Source organism: Lolium rigidum, chromosome 1, assembly GCF_022539505.1.
Source record: "Lolium rigidum isolate FL_2022 chromosome 1, APGP_CSIRO_Lrig_0.1, whole genome shotgun sequence".
NCBI lineage: Eukaryota > Viridiplantae > Streptophyta > Magnoliopsida > Poales > Poaceae > Lolium > Lolium rigidum.
This window is the reverse complement of record NC_061508.1, coordinates 154,564,180-154,580,892: the sequence shown is the minus strand read 5'-3', so window position 1 is coordinate 154,580,892 and position 16,713 is coordinate 154,564,180.

Here is a 16,713-nt window from a genome sequence, read left to right as displayed (position 1 = left end):
TGATGCGTGAGTAGTTCATCCTTGGACTATGGGTCCATAGCAGTAGCTAGATGGTTGTCTTCTCCTCTTGTGCTATCATGTTTAGATCTTGTGAGCTGCCTATCATGATCAAGATCAGTCTATTTGTAATGCTACATGTTGTGTTTGTTGGGATCCGATGAATATGGAATACTATGTCAAGTTGATTATTGATCTATCATATATGTGTTGTTTATGATCTTGCATGCTCTCTCGATTGCTAGTAGAGGCTCTGGCCAAGTTGATACTTGTAACTCCAAGAGGGAGTATTTATGCTCGATAGTGGGTTCATGCCTCCATTGAATCCGGGACGAGTGACGGAAAGTTCTAAGGTTGTGGATGTGTTGTTGCCACTTGGGATAAAACATCGATGCTTTGTCTAAGGATATTTGTGTTGATTACATTACGCACCATACTTAATGCAATTGTCCGTTGTTTGCAACTTAATGTTTGGAAGGGGTGCGGATGCTAACCGAAGGTGGACTTTTAGGCATAGATGCATGCTTTGGATAGCGGTCTATGTTCTTTGTCGTAATGCCCTAAGTAAATCTCATAGTAGTCATCATGATATGTATGTGCATTGTTATGCCCTCTCTATTTGTCAATTGCCCAAGCTGTCAATTTAGTTCACCCAACATGCTATTTATCTTATTGGAGAGACACCACTAGTGAGCTGTGGACCCCGGTCCATTCTTTTACATCTGAAATACAATCAACTGCAATCTCGTTCTCTGTTGTTCTTCACAAGCAAACATCATTCTCCACACCATACATTTAATCCTTTGTTTACGACAAGCCGGTGAGATTGACAACCTCCTTTGTTAAGTTGGGGCAAAGTATTTTGATTGTGTTGTGCGGGTTCCACATTGGCGCCGGAATCCCTGGTGTTGCGCCGCACTACACTCCTTCACCAACAACCTTCGCGTGGCCTTCATCTCCCTACTGGTTCGATAAGCCTTGGTTTCTTGCTGAGGAAAACTTCTTCTATGTACGCATCACACCTTCCTCTTGGGGTTCCCAACGGACGTGTGCTTCACGCGTCATCAAACTAATTTCTGGCGCCGTTGCCGGGGAGATCAAGACACGCTGCAAGGGGAGTCTCTCACATCCAATCTCTTTACTTTGTTATTGTCTTGCTTTACTTTATTTTATTTTCTGTTTTGTTTGCTTTCTTTATATCAAAAACACAAAAACAATTAGTTACTTGCATTTAATTTGTTCTGTTATCATGTCTAGTCCTGTACTTGTTACTCTGTCACCCGAGGAATTGATCTTTACTTTTAAACAAGGGAGTGAGGAGAGTTTTAAAGAGGCTTGGTCTAGAATTTTTGATTCTTATGGTAAAACTGAACCTAAAATGACTCTAAGTTTGCTTCTTAGTAACTTTTATTTTGGGCTTATTCTTCGCTATAGATATGCCTTGGATGCTGTAGTGGGAGGAGATTTCCTTCATTGCGATGGGTATCAAGCTTTTAATGCCATAAAAAAGTTGGTTGCATCATCTAGCTCAGCTAATAATTTTGATTCATCTCTTGTTAGTATTTATAATAGATTAAACACTCTCGAGACAAATATATCTTGCTTGAAAGAAGGGTATAGTCAGATTCGTGAGCATTTTGATTATGTTCCGATAAACTACGAACCTTCAATGTGGGACCCTACTATTAAAGTTGCTATTGGTGGTGAAACTTTTTATGCTCGTTGTGATATTATGTCCGAGTTTTGCCTTATGCCTAAAAGTATTTATGAATCTTTGACACTATGGGGACTTGCGAAGGAGGAGAAGGAATAACTCTTACGATAACTCTGTTATAATTCCTAAGGGAATAGTTGAAGGTGTGTTCACAACCTTTCTTGGAAGAACGGTATCCACTGATTATCTCGTTATTGAATGTGTAGGGACAGGACAAATCACACTTGGAAGATCCCTGCTGAAACTCGTGGGAGCAACCATAGATGTGGGGAAAGGCACTCTAAATTTTACCTCTACACCCAGATGCGGTCATATATTCTCTAAACCAAAGAGTAAGAATAAGAGTAAGAAGGGTAGGCGTAAAGCCCCTGGTAATAATGTTAATGCTTCATCTCTTGATAACACTTGATTTTCACTTTCTGCGCCTAGCTGAAAGACGTTAAAGAAATGCGCTTATGGGAGACAACCCATTATTTTATTTCTGCAATTTTGGTTTTATATTCGTGTCTTGGAAGTTGTTACTACTGTAGCAACCTCTCCTTATCTTTATTTTATTACATTGTTGTGCCAAGTAAAGTCTTTGATAGTAAGGTTGATACTAGATTTGGATTTCTGCACAGAAATAGATTTCTAGCTGTCACGAATTTGAGTAGAACTCTATGTAGGAAACTCAGAAAAATCTGCGAAAATTCATGAGTGATCCTCGGATATGTACGCAACTTTCATTCAATTTGAGCTTCTTCATCTGAGCATGTTAAGTGCCTCAAAAAATTTTGTCTTTACGGACTGTTCTGTTTTGACAGATTTTGCCTTTTATTTCACATTGCCTCTTTTACTGTGTTGAATTGATTTCTTTGTTCCATTAACTTCCAGTAGCTTTGAGGAATGTCCAGAAGTGTTAAAAATGATTGTGTTCTCTCTGAACATGTGAATTTTTGATTATGCACTAACCCTCTAATGAGTTTGTTTTGAGTTTGGTGTGGAGGAAGTTTTCAAGGGTCAAGAGAGCAGGATGATATAATATGATCAAGAAGAGTGAAAAGTCTAAGCTTGGGGATGCCCCCGTGGTTCATCCCTGCATATTTCAAGAAGACTCAAGCATCTAAGCTTGGGGATGCCCAAGGCATCCCCTTCTTCATCGACAACTTATCAGGTCACCTCTAGTGAAACTATATTTTTATTCCGTCACATCTTATGTGCTTTACTTGGAGCGTCTATATGTTTTTATTTTTGTTTTTGTTTGAATAAATTCGGATCCTAACATTCCTTGTGTGGGAGAAAGACACGCTCCGATGTTTCATATGAACACTGGTGTTCTTAGCTTTACTTTTAATGTTCATGGCGAAGGTTGAAAACTGCTTCGTTCATTGCTATTTGGTTGGAAACAGAAAATGCTCCATGTGGTAATTGGTATATGGTCTTGAATAATTTGATACTTGGCAATTGTTTTGAGTTCTCAAGTAGATCATGTTTAAGCTCTTGCATCATGTAGATTGAACCTATTAGTGGAGAACTACCATAGAGCTTGTTGAAATTTGGTTTGCATGATTGGTCTCTCTAAAAGTCTAGATATTTTCTGGTAAAAGTGTTTGAACAACAAGGAGACAGTGTAGAGTCTTATAATGCTTGCAATATGTTCTTATGTAAGTTTTGTTGTACTGGTTCATACTTGTGTTTGCTTCAAACAACCTTGCTAGCCAAAGCCTTGTGCGAGAGGGAATACTTCTCGTGCATCCAAAACCTTGAGCCAAAACCCATGCCATTTGTGTCCACCATATCTACCTACTATGTGGTATTTCTCTGCCATTCCAAAGTAAATTGCTTGCGTGCTACCTTTAAAATTTCATTCCTTGTCTTTGCAATACATAGCTCATGGGAAAATAGCTTAAAAACTATTGTGGTATTGAATATGTAGCTTATGTATCTTATTTCTTATAAGTTGCTTGTTGAGCGATAACCATGTTTACGGGGACGCCATCAAGCTGTTACACCTTTGTTGAATATCATGTGAGTTGCTATGCATGTTCGTCTTGTACTGAAGTAAGGGTGATTTATCATGATTAAATGGTTTGAGTATGCATATTGTTAGAGAAGAACATTGGGCCGCCAACCAAAGCCATGTATCACGGTGGAAGTTTCGGTTTGGACATTAATCCTCAATCTCTTATGAGAATATTATCTGTTGTTGAATGCTTAAGCATTAAAGAGGAGTCCATTATCTGTTTTCTATGTTGTCCCGGTATGGATGTCCTCAAGTGAGATCTATCAAAAACGAGAAATCAAATGCGATCTATCTCCTTGGACCTTTGTACAGGTGACATAGAGGTACCCCTTTGTGACACTTGGTTGAAACATATGTAATGCAATGATAATCCATGGAAATCCAAGCTAATTAGGACAAGGTGCGAGCACTATTGGTATTCGATGCATGAGGCTTGCAACTTATAGGATGTTTTATGCATAACACATATGAATTATTACTACCGTTGACAAAATTGTTTCTATGTTTCCAAAATAAAAAGCTCTAGCACAAGAGTAATCTCTGCTTCCCTCTGCGAAGGGCCTTTCTTTTACTTTATGTTGAGTCAGTTTACCTACTTCTTTCTATCTTAGAAGCAAACACTTGTGTCAGCTGTGTGCATTGATTCTCACATACTTGCTTATTTGCATTCATCATATTACTTTGTGTTGACAATTATCCATGAGATATACATGTTGAAGTTGAAAGCAACTGCTGAAACTTATATCTTCCTTTGTGTTGCTTCAAAACCTTCTACTAAGAATCTATTGCTTTATGAGTTAACTCCTATGCAAGACTTATTGATGCTTGTCTTGAAAGTACTATTCATGAAAAGTCTTTGCTATATGATTCGGTTGTTTAGTCATTATCTTTACCATTGCTTTGAATCACTTCATTCATCTCATATGCTTTACAATAGTATTGATCAAGATTATGATAGTAGCATGTCACTTCAGAAATTATCCTTGTTATCGTTTACCTACTCGAGGGCGAGTAGGAACTAAGCTTGGGGATGCTTGATACGTCTCAAACGTATCTATAATTTCTTATGTTCCATGCTAGTTTTATGACAATACTCACATGTTTTATATACACTTTATATCATTTTGATGCATTTTCCGACACTAACCTATTAACAAGATGCCGAAGCGCCAGTTCCTGTTTTCTGCTGTTTTTGGTTTCAGAAATCCTACACAGGAAATATTCTCGGAATTGGACGAAACAAAAGCCCACGGTCTTATTTTGCACGGAGCATTCCAAAACACCGAAGAAGAGAAGGAGGGGGGCCAAGGTGGCCCCACACCCTAGGGCGGCGCGGCCTGGAGGGGGGGCCCGCCGGCCTGTGGGGTGGGCCCCTCGGCCGCCTCCCGACTCTGCCCCTTTGATACGTCTCAAACGTATCTATAATTTCTTATGTTCCATGCTAGTTTTATGACAATACCTACATGTTTTATTCATACTTTATATCGTTTTGATGCATTTTCCGGAACTAACCTATTAACAAGATGCTCGAAGTGCTAGTTCACGTTTTATCGTTGTTTTTGGTTTCAGAAATCCTACAAAAGAAATATTCTCGGAATTGGACGAAATCAACGCCCGGGGTCTTATATTTCACGGAAGCTTCCAATGAGCCGAGAGGGACCCGGAGGGGAGCCACGGGGGCCCCACCCCACCTGGCGGCGCGGCCAAGGGGGGGGGGGCGCCCCCCTATGGTGTGGCTCCACCAGGACTCCTCCGAGGCTACCCTTCCGCCTATATAAAGCCTCCGTCGCGAAAACCCTATGATGAGGAGGGAGTAGTTCTCCCTCGAGGCTAAGGGCTCTACCGGTAGCTATGTGGTTAATCTCTCTCTCATGTACCTCAATATAATGATCTCATGAGCTGCCTTACATGATTGAGATCCATATGATGAGCTTTATATCACTATTAATCTATGTGCTACTTTAGTGATGTTATTAAAGTAGTCTATTCCTCCTTCATGATGTAAAGGTGACAGTGTGTCCATCATGTAGTACTTGACGTAGGTTATGATTGTAATCTCTTGTAGATTATGGAGTTAACTATTACTATGATAGTATTGATGTGATCTATTCCCCCTTTCATAGATTAAAGGTGATAGTGTGTATGCTATGTTAGTACTCGGTCTAAATTGCAACGGTCTATTATGCTCTAGAGGTTACTTAAATATGAACTCCGAATGTTGTGGAGCTTGTTAACTCCGGCTTGAGGGAGCTCTTGTAGCCCTACACAATGAATGGTGTTTGTTATCAAATAAGAGAGTGTATGTAGCACAAGTGAGGAGAAGTTATTTATTTGTTATGTGATCAATGTTGAGAGTGTCCACTAGTGAAAGTATGATCCCTAGGCCTTGTTTCCGAATACTGCAAACATCGCTTGTTTACTGTTTTACTGCATCTTTACTTCCTGCAATATTACCACCATCTATACCACTTGTGTTTTACTATCTCTTCGCCGAACTAGTGCACCTATACATGCGACAAGTGTATTTGGTGTGTTGGGGACACAAGAGACTTCTTGTATCGTAATTGCGGGGTTGCTTGAGAAGGATATCTTTGTCCTCTACCTCCACGAGTTCGATAAACCTTGGGTGATTCACTTAAGGGAAACTTGCTGCTGTTCTACAAACCTCTGCTCTTGGAGGCCCAACACTGTCTACAGGAATAGAAGCGTGCGTAGACATCACCCTTCGCCTATTTATTCTCTCAGTCGCGAAAACCCTATTACCGAGAGCCACGATACGAGAAAAGTTCCAGAGACGCCGCCGCCGCCAATCCCATCTCGGGGGATTCAGGAGATCGCCTCCTGCACCCTGCCGGAGAGGGGAATCATCACCGGAGGACTCTACATCATCATGCCCGCCTCCGGATTGATGCGTGAGTAGTTCATCCTTGGACTATGGGTCCATAGCAGTATCTAGATGGTTGTCTTCTCCTCTTGTGCTATCATGTTTAGATCTTGTGAGCTGCCTATCATGATCAAGATCGTCTATTTGTAATGCTACATGTTGTGTTTGTTGGGATCCGATGAATATGGAATACTATGTCAAGTTGATTAATTGATCTATCATATATGTGTTGTTTATGATCTTGCATGCTCTCCGTTGCTAGTAGAGGCGCTGGCGAAGTTGATACTTGTGACTCCAAGAGGGAGTATTTATGCTCGATAGTGGGTTCATGCCTCCATTGAATGCAGGACGATGTGACGAAAGTTCTAAGGTTGTGGATGTGTTGTTGCCACTAGGGATAAAACATCAATGCTTTGTCTAAGGATATTTGTGTTGATTACATTACGCACCATACTTAATGCAATTGTCTCGTTGTTTGCAACTTAATACTAGAAGGGGTGCGGATGCTAACCCGAAGGTGGACTTTTTAGGCATAGATGCATGCTTGGATAGCGGTCTATGTTATTTGTCGTAATGCCCTAAGTAAAACTCATAGTAGTCATCATGATATGTATGTGCATTGTTATGCCCTCTCTATTTGTCAATTGCCCAACAGTAATTTGTTCACCCAACATGCGATTTATCTTATTGGAGAGACACCACTAGTGAACTGTGGACCCCGGTCCTTTCTTTTACATCTGAAATACAATCTACTGCAAACTTTGTTCTCTGCTGTTCTTTGCAAACAAACATCATTCTCCACACCATACGTTTAATCCTTTGTTTATAGCAAGCCGGTGAGATTGACAACCTCACTGTTAAGTTGGGGCAAAGTACTGTGATTGTGTTGTGCAGGTTCCTCGTTGGCGCCGGAATCCTTGGTGTTGCGTGATACGTCTCAAACGTATCTATAATTTCTTATGTTCCATGCTACTTTTATGATGATACTCACATGTTTTATACACACTTTATGTCATTATTATGCATTTTCCGGCACTAACCTATTAACGAGATGCCGAAGAGCCGATTCGTTGTTTTCTGCTGTTTTTGGTTTCGAAATCCTACAAAGGAAATATTCTCGGAATTGGACGAAATCAACGCCCGGGGTCTTATTTTTCCACGGAGCTTCCGGAAGACCGAAGAGTATACGAAGTGGGGCCACGAGGGCCCGTAACCATAGGGCGGCGCGACCTGCATGGGGCCCGCGCCGGCCTATGGTGTGGGGCCCCTGCGCCGCCTCCAACCCTTCCCTTCCGCCTACTTATAGCCTTCGTCGCGAAAACACCTGTACCGAGAGCCATGATACGGAAAACCTTCCAGAGACGCCGCCGCCGCCAATCCCATCTCGGGGGATTCAGGAGATCGCCTCCGGATTGATGTGTGAGTAGTTCACCCCTGGACTATGGGTCCATAGCAGTAGCTAGATGGTTGTCTTCTCCTCTTGTGCTATCATGTTAGATCTTGTGAGCTGCTGATACGTCCCAAACGTATCTATAATTTCTTATGTTCCATGCTACTTTTATGATGATACTCACATGTTTTATACACATTATATATCATTATTATGCATTTTCCGGCACTAACCTATTGACAAGATGCCGAAGAGCCGATTCTTTGTTCTGCTGTTTTTTGTTTCAGAAATCCTAGTAAGGAAATATTCTCGGAATTGGACGAAATCAACGCCCAGGGTCCTATTTTTCCACGAAGCTTCCAGAAGACCGAAGATGATACGAAGTGGGGCGACGAGGCGCCCACACAGCAGGGCGGCGCGGCCCAGGTGCTGGCCGCGCGGCCCTGGCATGTGGGGCCCTCGTGACGCCCCCTGACCTACCCTTCCGCCTACTTAAGCCTTCGTCGATAATAACCCCAGTACCTACTTTATTGTTGAGTCAGTTTACCTATTCTTTCTATCCCAGAAGCAAACACTTGTGTAAACTGTGTGCATTGATTCTTACATGTTTACCTATTGCACTTGTTATATTACTTTGTGTTGACAATTATCCATGAGATACATATGTTGAAGTTGAAAGCAATTGCTGAAACTTATATCTTCCTTTGTGTTGCTTCAATGCCTTTACTTTGAATTTATTGCTTTATGAGTAACTCTTATGCAAGTCTTATTGATGCTTGTCTTGAAAGTATTATTCATGAAAAGTCTTTGCTATATGATTCATTTGTTTACTCATTATCTTCATCATTGCTTCGAATCGCTGCATTCATCTCATATGCTTTACAATAGTATGATCAAGATTATGATAGCATGTCACTTCAGAAATTATCTTTGTTATCGTTTACCTACTCGAGGGCGAGCAGGAACTAAGCTTGGGGATGCTTGATACGTCCCAAACGTATCTATAATTTCTTATGTTCCATGCTACTTTTATGATGATACTCACATGTTTTATACACATTATATGTCATTATTATGCATTTTCGGCACTAACCTATTGACGAGATGCCGAAGAGCCGATTCGCGGTTTTCTGCTGTTTTTGGTTTCAGAAATCCTAGTAAGGAAATATTCTCGGAATTGGACGAAATCAACGCCCAGGGTCCTATTTTTCCACGAAGCTTCCAGAAGACCGAAGAGGATACGAAGTGGGGCGACGAGGCGCCCACACAACGGGCGGCGCGGCCCGGGTGCTCGCCGCGCGGCCACGGCGTGTGGGGCCCTCGTGACGCCCACGACCTACCGTTCCGCCTACTTAAGCCTTCGTCGATAATAACCTGATGCGAGAGCCACGATACGGAAAACCTTCCGGAGACGCCGCCGCCAATCCCATCTCGGGGATTCGGAGATCGCCTCCGGCACCCCTGCTCGGAGAGGGAATCATCTCCCGGAGGTCTCTTCATGGCCATGATCGCCTCCGGATCGATGTGTGAGTAGTCCACCCCTGGACTATGGGTCCATAGCAGTAGCTAGATGGTCGTCTTATCCCCATTGTGCTATCATGTTAGATCTTGTGAGCTGCCTATCATGATCAAGATCATCTATTTGTAATGCTACATGTTGTGTTTGTTGGGATCCGATGAATATTGATGTTATCACCAGAATTTAACCAAGTCTGGAGACGGGCCGTGATTAAATGGGCTTAGAGGATATGCACGGAAAATATTCCCGAACCGGCCTTGTACAAGAAGTTTGGGCAAGATTGCCCGTGTATCTGTAAATTATAGTAGGATACGTGTCGGTTAGAGTTAAGAGATAGAGTTTAGTTCGTACACGGTTGGGTTTATTCCCAAGTTAGAAAGTCTACGAACTATAAATATGTATCTAGGGTTATTGAGAAAGGAGGACGATCACGTTCACAACAAATCAATCTAGGCGCATCGCCACCCCTTGTTTCGAGGGTTTCTCCCGGGTAAGCAACATGCTGCCTAGATCGCATCTTGCGATCTAGGCAGTATCAGTTTATTCGTTATTGGTGTTGCTCGTGCTGAAGCCTTTTTGATGGCGAGCAACTCCCTTATCTTAGGTGTTTTGAGGCTGACGTCGATGCTTTCACGATGTACTTATTTAGCTACGCTGCCCCTCGATACCTAGCTGCCCTTACACCTATTTTAGGTGTAAGGGCAGCATCTTGCTTGATCTTTATTTAGTAGATCTAATCCGTTATAGTTGCTCCTTGTTCTTCAAGGATTGGTTTGATATCCGTATGGTTAGGCCTTATAAACGGGTTGAACGATCCGGTAGTGCGTAAGGTGTGGTTTATTAAGCTCTAGAGGGATTGTTCGGGGATCAACTTCACGTTGGTTTTTAGGCCTCTTTAGGGCTAGTTTTCCATTATCTTACGTATCTGCTAGGCTCAACTACGCATAGGATGTTCCGATTATACGGTGAAAACCCTAGACTATCGTAGATTAGTTTAGCTTGATATTGATAAAGCATGATCCCCATGACCTTATAAATCTAACATGAACCATGGGGCAATCGGCTCTTTGAGCCGATCCACGAACAACTTAAGAGCCGATCGGGGCTCGTATTTAATGTTTACGTGTTTGCCATGCGAGGAAACTAGTCGAAGCAATCCATCACCTTCCCGACCAGGTATAGGTCAGGTGGCACGCCCTCGTAAGCACTAGGACATGTGCCAGAAGGCATTGCGGGCCGTCGCCCGAGGGACCAGGGTCCACCGCAATCCTGGGAGCCTCCCGGCTCTACGGTGTTGCCCGTCGCTACTCGCCGGTGGGTTTTGACCGCAACACATTCTGGCACGCCCGGTGGGACACTTTACAGCAACCACTACGTCGACATCTGCAGCAACCATGTCTAAAGCTGCGGATGAGGTGGTGGGCGAACCAGTCACGTACGTAGATCTGCCAGAGGAACACAAGAAGAAGTACGATGAGATGAAAGCCATCTTGGAAGCCGATCTCATCGGCTCTTTCATGAAGACCCGTTCACATGGCATCAAATGGAAAGGGTTCTCCCCTGAAGGTGCTCTCGATGAAGTAGACCTCTCTACCTCTTCAGAGGAACGCACCAGAGCTCTACGCCAGGAGATCAATTACTTGGTGGCTCATTCTCTACACCGCCATTCTGAGAGCTTGGTGAACGCTTTCGAGCGCGTTGCGGTTCGAGTGGTGCAGGAGATCATGAAGCATCAGTACTCTCCGTCCGGACCTACCCTGGGAACTCACCAGGGAGAAATACCGCTCCAGATTAGACCGCCGCTGCCATTCGCGCTCGCAGCGCCAGAGCCGCCGGGTTCGCCGGCGTACGTTGTCTACAAGGTTGGAGGCGATCCTAGCGATTGCCAATTCCTATATGAGCCGCCCAGGAGATCCCACATGGATACGTGTGCACATACGTGCCGGACTGCAATGCCTTGGCGCGCACAAGCCAGATCGCACCAACGAGGATTTCGGAGTAGATCGTTGACAAACAAGCGTGGCTGGCTAAATATGCTACTGGTACGAGTCATGAAGGCTCGGTCCCTACAGCTAATACCATGGAGCAGATCAGCACTATCTTGAGAGACCAGTTCGGCATCTTGCCGAAGAGGAAAGCAATCGGCTATTCCAAGCCGTACCCCGACGCAGTACGATCTGATCCCGCTGCCACCCAAATATCGGCTCCCTGAATTCTCAAAATTCAATGGAGCAGAAGGATCTAGCTCAATAGAGCACGTAAGCCGATATTTGGCGCAGCTGGGCATGATTTCAGTGTCAGACCCGTTACGTGTGAGGTTTTTCGCACAATCTCTTACGGGATCAGCCTTTGGGTGGTACACCTCGTTGCCACCAAACTCAGTCCGCACATGGAAGCAGCTGGAGGAGCAGTTTCATGTGCAATATCACTCAGAGCTACCGAAGCTGGCATTGCCGATCTAGCGCAGGTGCGGCGAAGCGGGGAGAAACGAGTGTCCGAATACATCTAACGTTTCGGGACTGTCGGGAACCGATGTTATTCGGTTCGTTTATCCGAGAAAGAAGCAATCGAGCCGGCAGCATTGGGCCTCGCAACGCCGATCAAGGATCCGACTTCCCAAGCTGAGTACGGTTCATTGTCGCACATGGTGCGGAAACTCACATTGTATGAGCAGCGACACCACTGAATTGTACCAAGACAAGTTCAAGCGTCCGGTAGGCCTGGTCGAGATAGAAGAAGCTGAAGATCCTGCACCAGACCTGGAGGTGGTTGTAGCTGAGTGGGCTCGGGGGGCAAATCCCGTGTCCTGCAAATGGGTAAAACCACAAGGGCCTGCAAGAGGGTTTGACTTCGATTTGAGCAAGGCTGAGCAGATTTTCGATCTTTTGCTTAAGGAAAAACAACTGAAGTTACCCGAAGGCCATAAAATCCCTACAGCACAAGAAATGAACGGGAGGCCCTACTGCAAATGGCATCACTCGTTCACCCATACCACCAATGACTGCAAGGTGTTTCGTCAGCAGATCCAAATGGCGATAGAACAAGGCCGATTGCTCTTCGGGCAGTTTGCCATGAAAGTGGACACACATTCGTTCCCTGGAGTCAACATGGTGGAACCTAACCACTCCGCGAGGCGTCGACTGGATTTCTCGTTCGATGTCAACATGGCAGGGCCTGTGCGCCACCATGGCAAGGATAAAGAGGAAGGCAGTCACTCCCGCAACAAGGAAAAGGAGGAGGCCGATCCATGCGACCGGCCCCGATATGATGACAAGCGGTACCTCACCAAGGAACAAGTGAGAAGCGTGCGATACCAAAAACCACTTTCCACGCATCTCCTCAACAAATATGAATATCAGTATGACCGACGTCGGCAGTACGACAGAAACGACGAGAGATACAATCGGTCTGATGAAGACAAAGGAAGGTACCGTCGGCGTGACAGAGACGACGAAGGACCTGAGCACCGCGCTAAGGAGAGGTCAAGGGAGCAGGAAGACATGGATAGGCACTGGGACTGTCCCTTCTTTAAACACTGCTGGGATTCGGGGATGAGCCGATTGCCTACAATCGACAACTGCCCGGAGTGTAGACGCCGGAAGAAAGATGCAGGGGAAGTTTCAGTTTTCAAGCGTCTAGGGCCTCTCCCGCCACAGAAAAAACGAGCTAAGTCATCTCAAGATGAAGACTTTGAGGAGTCAGAAGATGAAGAAGAGGATAGGTACCACCGGCCAAGGTGGTGTCCCGATGGACTCAGCCACTCCCAAAAGCGTAGGGTTCAACGGCTACGTAGCTTGGAGCAAGCCGAAGCGCGATACTTGCACACGTTGAGGAAAGCGCGGCCCGATCTGGCCGTGAAAATTCAGCAGACTTTGGACGAAGAGAGTCGTCCACCAAAGAAAGTTTGGCGTCCCAAGCAAGAAAAAGCCGATGTGAGTACATCGGCTGGCACAAACATGATGTTCTTTCTTCCATCAGAGTTTCGTGCCCCAAGAACCGAAGAAGTGCCGATAGCACAGTTTGACTGCGGTCCACAGCCAGTCATCTTTGAAAAGCCACGAGAGAAGGGCTACAAACACATGAAGGCCCTGTACCTAAAGGGTTATATCAATGGGCAGCCCGTCGGCAGGATGTTGGTTGACACGGGAGCGGCGGTCAATATAATGCCATATTCCATGCTACGGCGTTTGGGACGCTCCAGTGCCGATCTGATCAAGACCAACGTCACACTGAACGACTTCAACGGCCAAGCGTCAGGGACGCAAGGTGTCCTGAACGTGGATCTAACCATAGGCCGAAAGACGATCCCAACGACATTCTTCATCGTCGACAACAAGAGCACCTACGCTGTCCTGCTAGGAAGGGATTGGATTCATGCCAACTGCTGCATTCCATCTACAATGCACCAATGCCTGATTCAGTGGGATGGAGACGAAGTGGAAGTCGTACATGCAGATGACTCGATCGACGTCTCAATAGCCGGCATGAACATTTGGGACTCGGAAGACCAAGAGCCGCTCTCTGGAATCAGTTTGGACGGCTGTGATCGCATCGAGGCGACAAAAAACGGGGTGAGGCTGGTCTTATCCACCGGCCTGATAGAGTAGCAAGAGCAACATCCATCGACATACGTGGCAAGGCCGATCCCTGCGATCGGCCCCAAAAAATAAAAAAGCAAGGATCTCACTTCAAACATGTCACGTATTCGTGGTAGGGAGACTTCCTCCTGTAAGGGAGCACATACAAGTTGTAAACCTTCATTGAGCAATTCAATCAACATGGAGGCCGATTCCAGCAATCGGCCAAAATCATCCTCGCCATACGTTCTGCCTGTGTTCAACGTCGATCTAACAGGCGACGGAAGGCTAGGATATGGGTTTACGTCAGCTGATGAGCTAGAAGAGATCGACATTGGTCCTGGGGATAAGCCACGACCAACATTCATCAGCAAGAGCCGATATCTTCAATCACTTGAAAGATTCGGCTCGGGGGCACCTAATATGGAATAATGGACAATAAAATATGTAGGCCGATGCACGAAATCGGCCAGTAAATTTTTTTTTATAGAGTACAGCCGATGCACAGACATCGACTTTAGAACTAAGAAACAAAAAGCCGATGCACAGCCATCGACTCTAGAGTACAAACTCAATAATAAAGTTTTTCAGTTTACACAGGGTGACTCTACTGAAGGAACATCACAAGGGCATGAAGGGCGTCAGCACGAACACGATCCACCTCGGCGATCTCGGCCTCATCATCTTCGTCTTTGCCTGCCACCAGCTGCTTGTTTAAGGCGCGGATTTCGGCCAGATCAGTCTTCAGTTCAGCCTTGAGGCCTTCTGCTTCCTCGAGGGAGTGGGCGATGAGAGCTTCCTTAGCTTCAATGAGCTGTTCTGTTACCCGAACCTTCTCTTCAAGGGCCTCCAACTCTTTGCGCAAGGAAGCCAGTTCACCGGTACTGACAGAGGTGTCAGTTTTGGCGTCCAAAGCTGCCTTTTTCTCATTAAGCCGTTGGCATTTGTCTGCAATATCGGCTTTCAACGGAAGCTGGGCGTGGCGCAGGTCGATTCGCTGACGAGCCAATTTCACCCTTGACCTGTAAGCGGACAGGGTCACAACTGGCCAGAGTTTCACCTGCAGCGTCACCGGAAGATGAGGCTGGACGTCTTCCAGAATGCTCTTCACTGCCTCGGAGTCTTCAACCAATGTCTCGATGGAGGAGGAGAGCAGGGCCTTGAGATGCTGGAGTTGACCATGTGTAGTGCTGGGTCCTGGCTCTTCGCTTGTTTTAGCAGTAGCCGGCTCGATGGATTCGGGGTCAAATGTTAGCAAGCTTGAAAGGTCATAACCCTGACAAACAACAAGAAAAACATCAGGAGACAGCAAAGGAGTAAGGTAGAGCTAAGGGAAAGGATTGTACCTCTCCTAAGACCAGAGGAACAGCCGATGAAGAGGTGATCGGCTCTGGTGTTTCTGCTGTCGGTTTGGCCAAGCTGGCCACCTTGTCAGCTACACTCTTAGAAGTTGCTAGGTCCAGGGTGGCGGATGGCATTGGTACCTCCTCAACTTCCCCACTGGAGGTGTCATCAGTATGCAAACGGAATGGTTAGCCGACAAGAACAGCAATGGGTTAGCATGATATATGAGCCAAGGAGAGTATGGAGGGGATTACGTTCGAGATCTCCTGGTTTGATGAAGAGGCTTGCGGTTCCTTGCGAGCTCTCTTGATACATCGGCTCTTTGTGCGACTGCCCTGCCCTGCTTTGATGGGAGTTTGGGAGACAGCAGGTTCAGGGGCTGACCTTTTCTTGGAAGCCGACGGTGGCAAGTCTGGCTGGCTCTGCGTGGTGGTTTTCCCAGAGTTACCCAAGCTCGAGTCCCTTCGACTGGACTGTGTGTCCTCACTGGAGTTTTCTTCAGTGGAGGTCTGTAAAAGAAATACAAGTATGCTGCAGAAGCCTAGAAGGATGAATGAAATCAGCCAAAGCATGGGTCAACTTACGTGCAAACTTTCTTGAGCTGGAGTAGGGCTTTGGCGCTTCAGAGTCTTCCTGGCAGCTACTTTCCTCACTGCTGTTCTCGCCTTGGCTGAGGCTCGGGGGGCAGCTGACCTGGAAGACCCTCTGCTTTTGGAAGCCGATGTTGGTGTCATCGGCTGGCTCTGCATCACAACCTTTTTCAAAGATGGTGAGTTTTTGCGAAAGAGGACCACCGGAGCTGGTGGGAGGAATGCGAAAGGGGAGCCGTCATCATCTACGGGATACTGGACCGTCTTGTTGCTGCAAGGAGACGGATCAAGGTTACAAAAGGAAATCATTGTAAGCCACTTCAAAATAAATTGTGAGTAGTGGTACACTGTTACCGAGGATGTCATATTCAGCATCAAGTTGTTTCAGCAATGGTCCCAGAGCTCTCCTGAAGGCGTGAGTCTTCCACATTGACCACCAAGTCTCAAAACCATCGGTTGATGAAGTAAAAGAGAGGTTGTGAGGAATTGGGGTGGCTAGAGTGTCAAAGAAGGAATAACACCTCTGGCTGGTGAGGACATCAGGTAGATCAGCTCTGCTCTCTGTTAGGTGGTGCAGAAAGAAGTGGGGAGATACCTATCCAGGACCAAGTTGCCGGGCTGCTACGACCGGCTGATAAGACTCATAACCAGGTTTGATGATCCTGTTTGAGGTGCTCATGCCAACTGGAAGGAAGC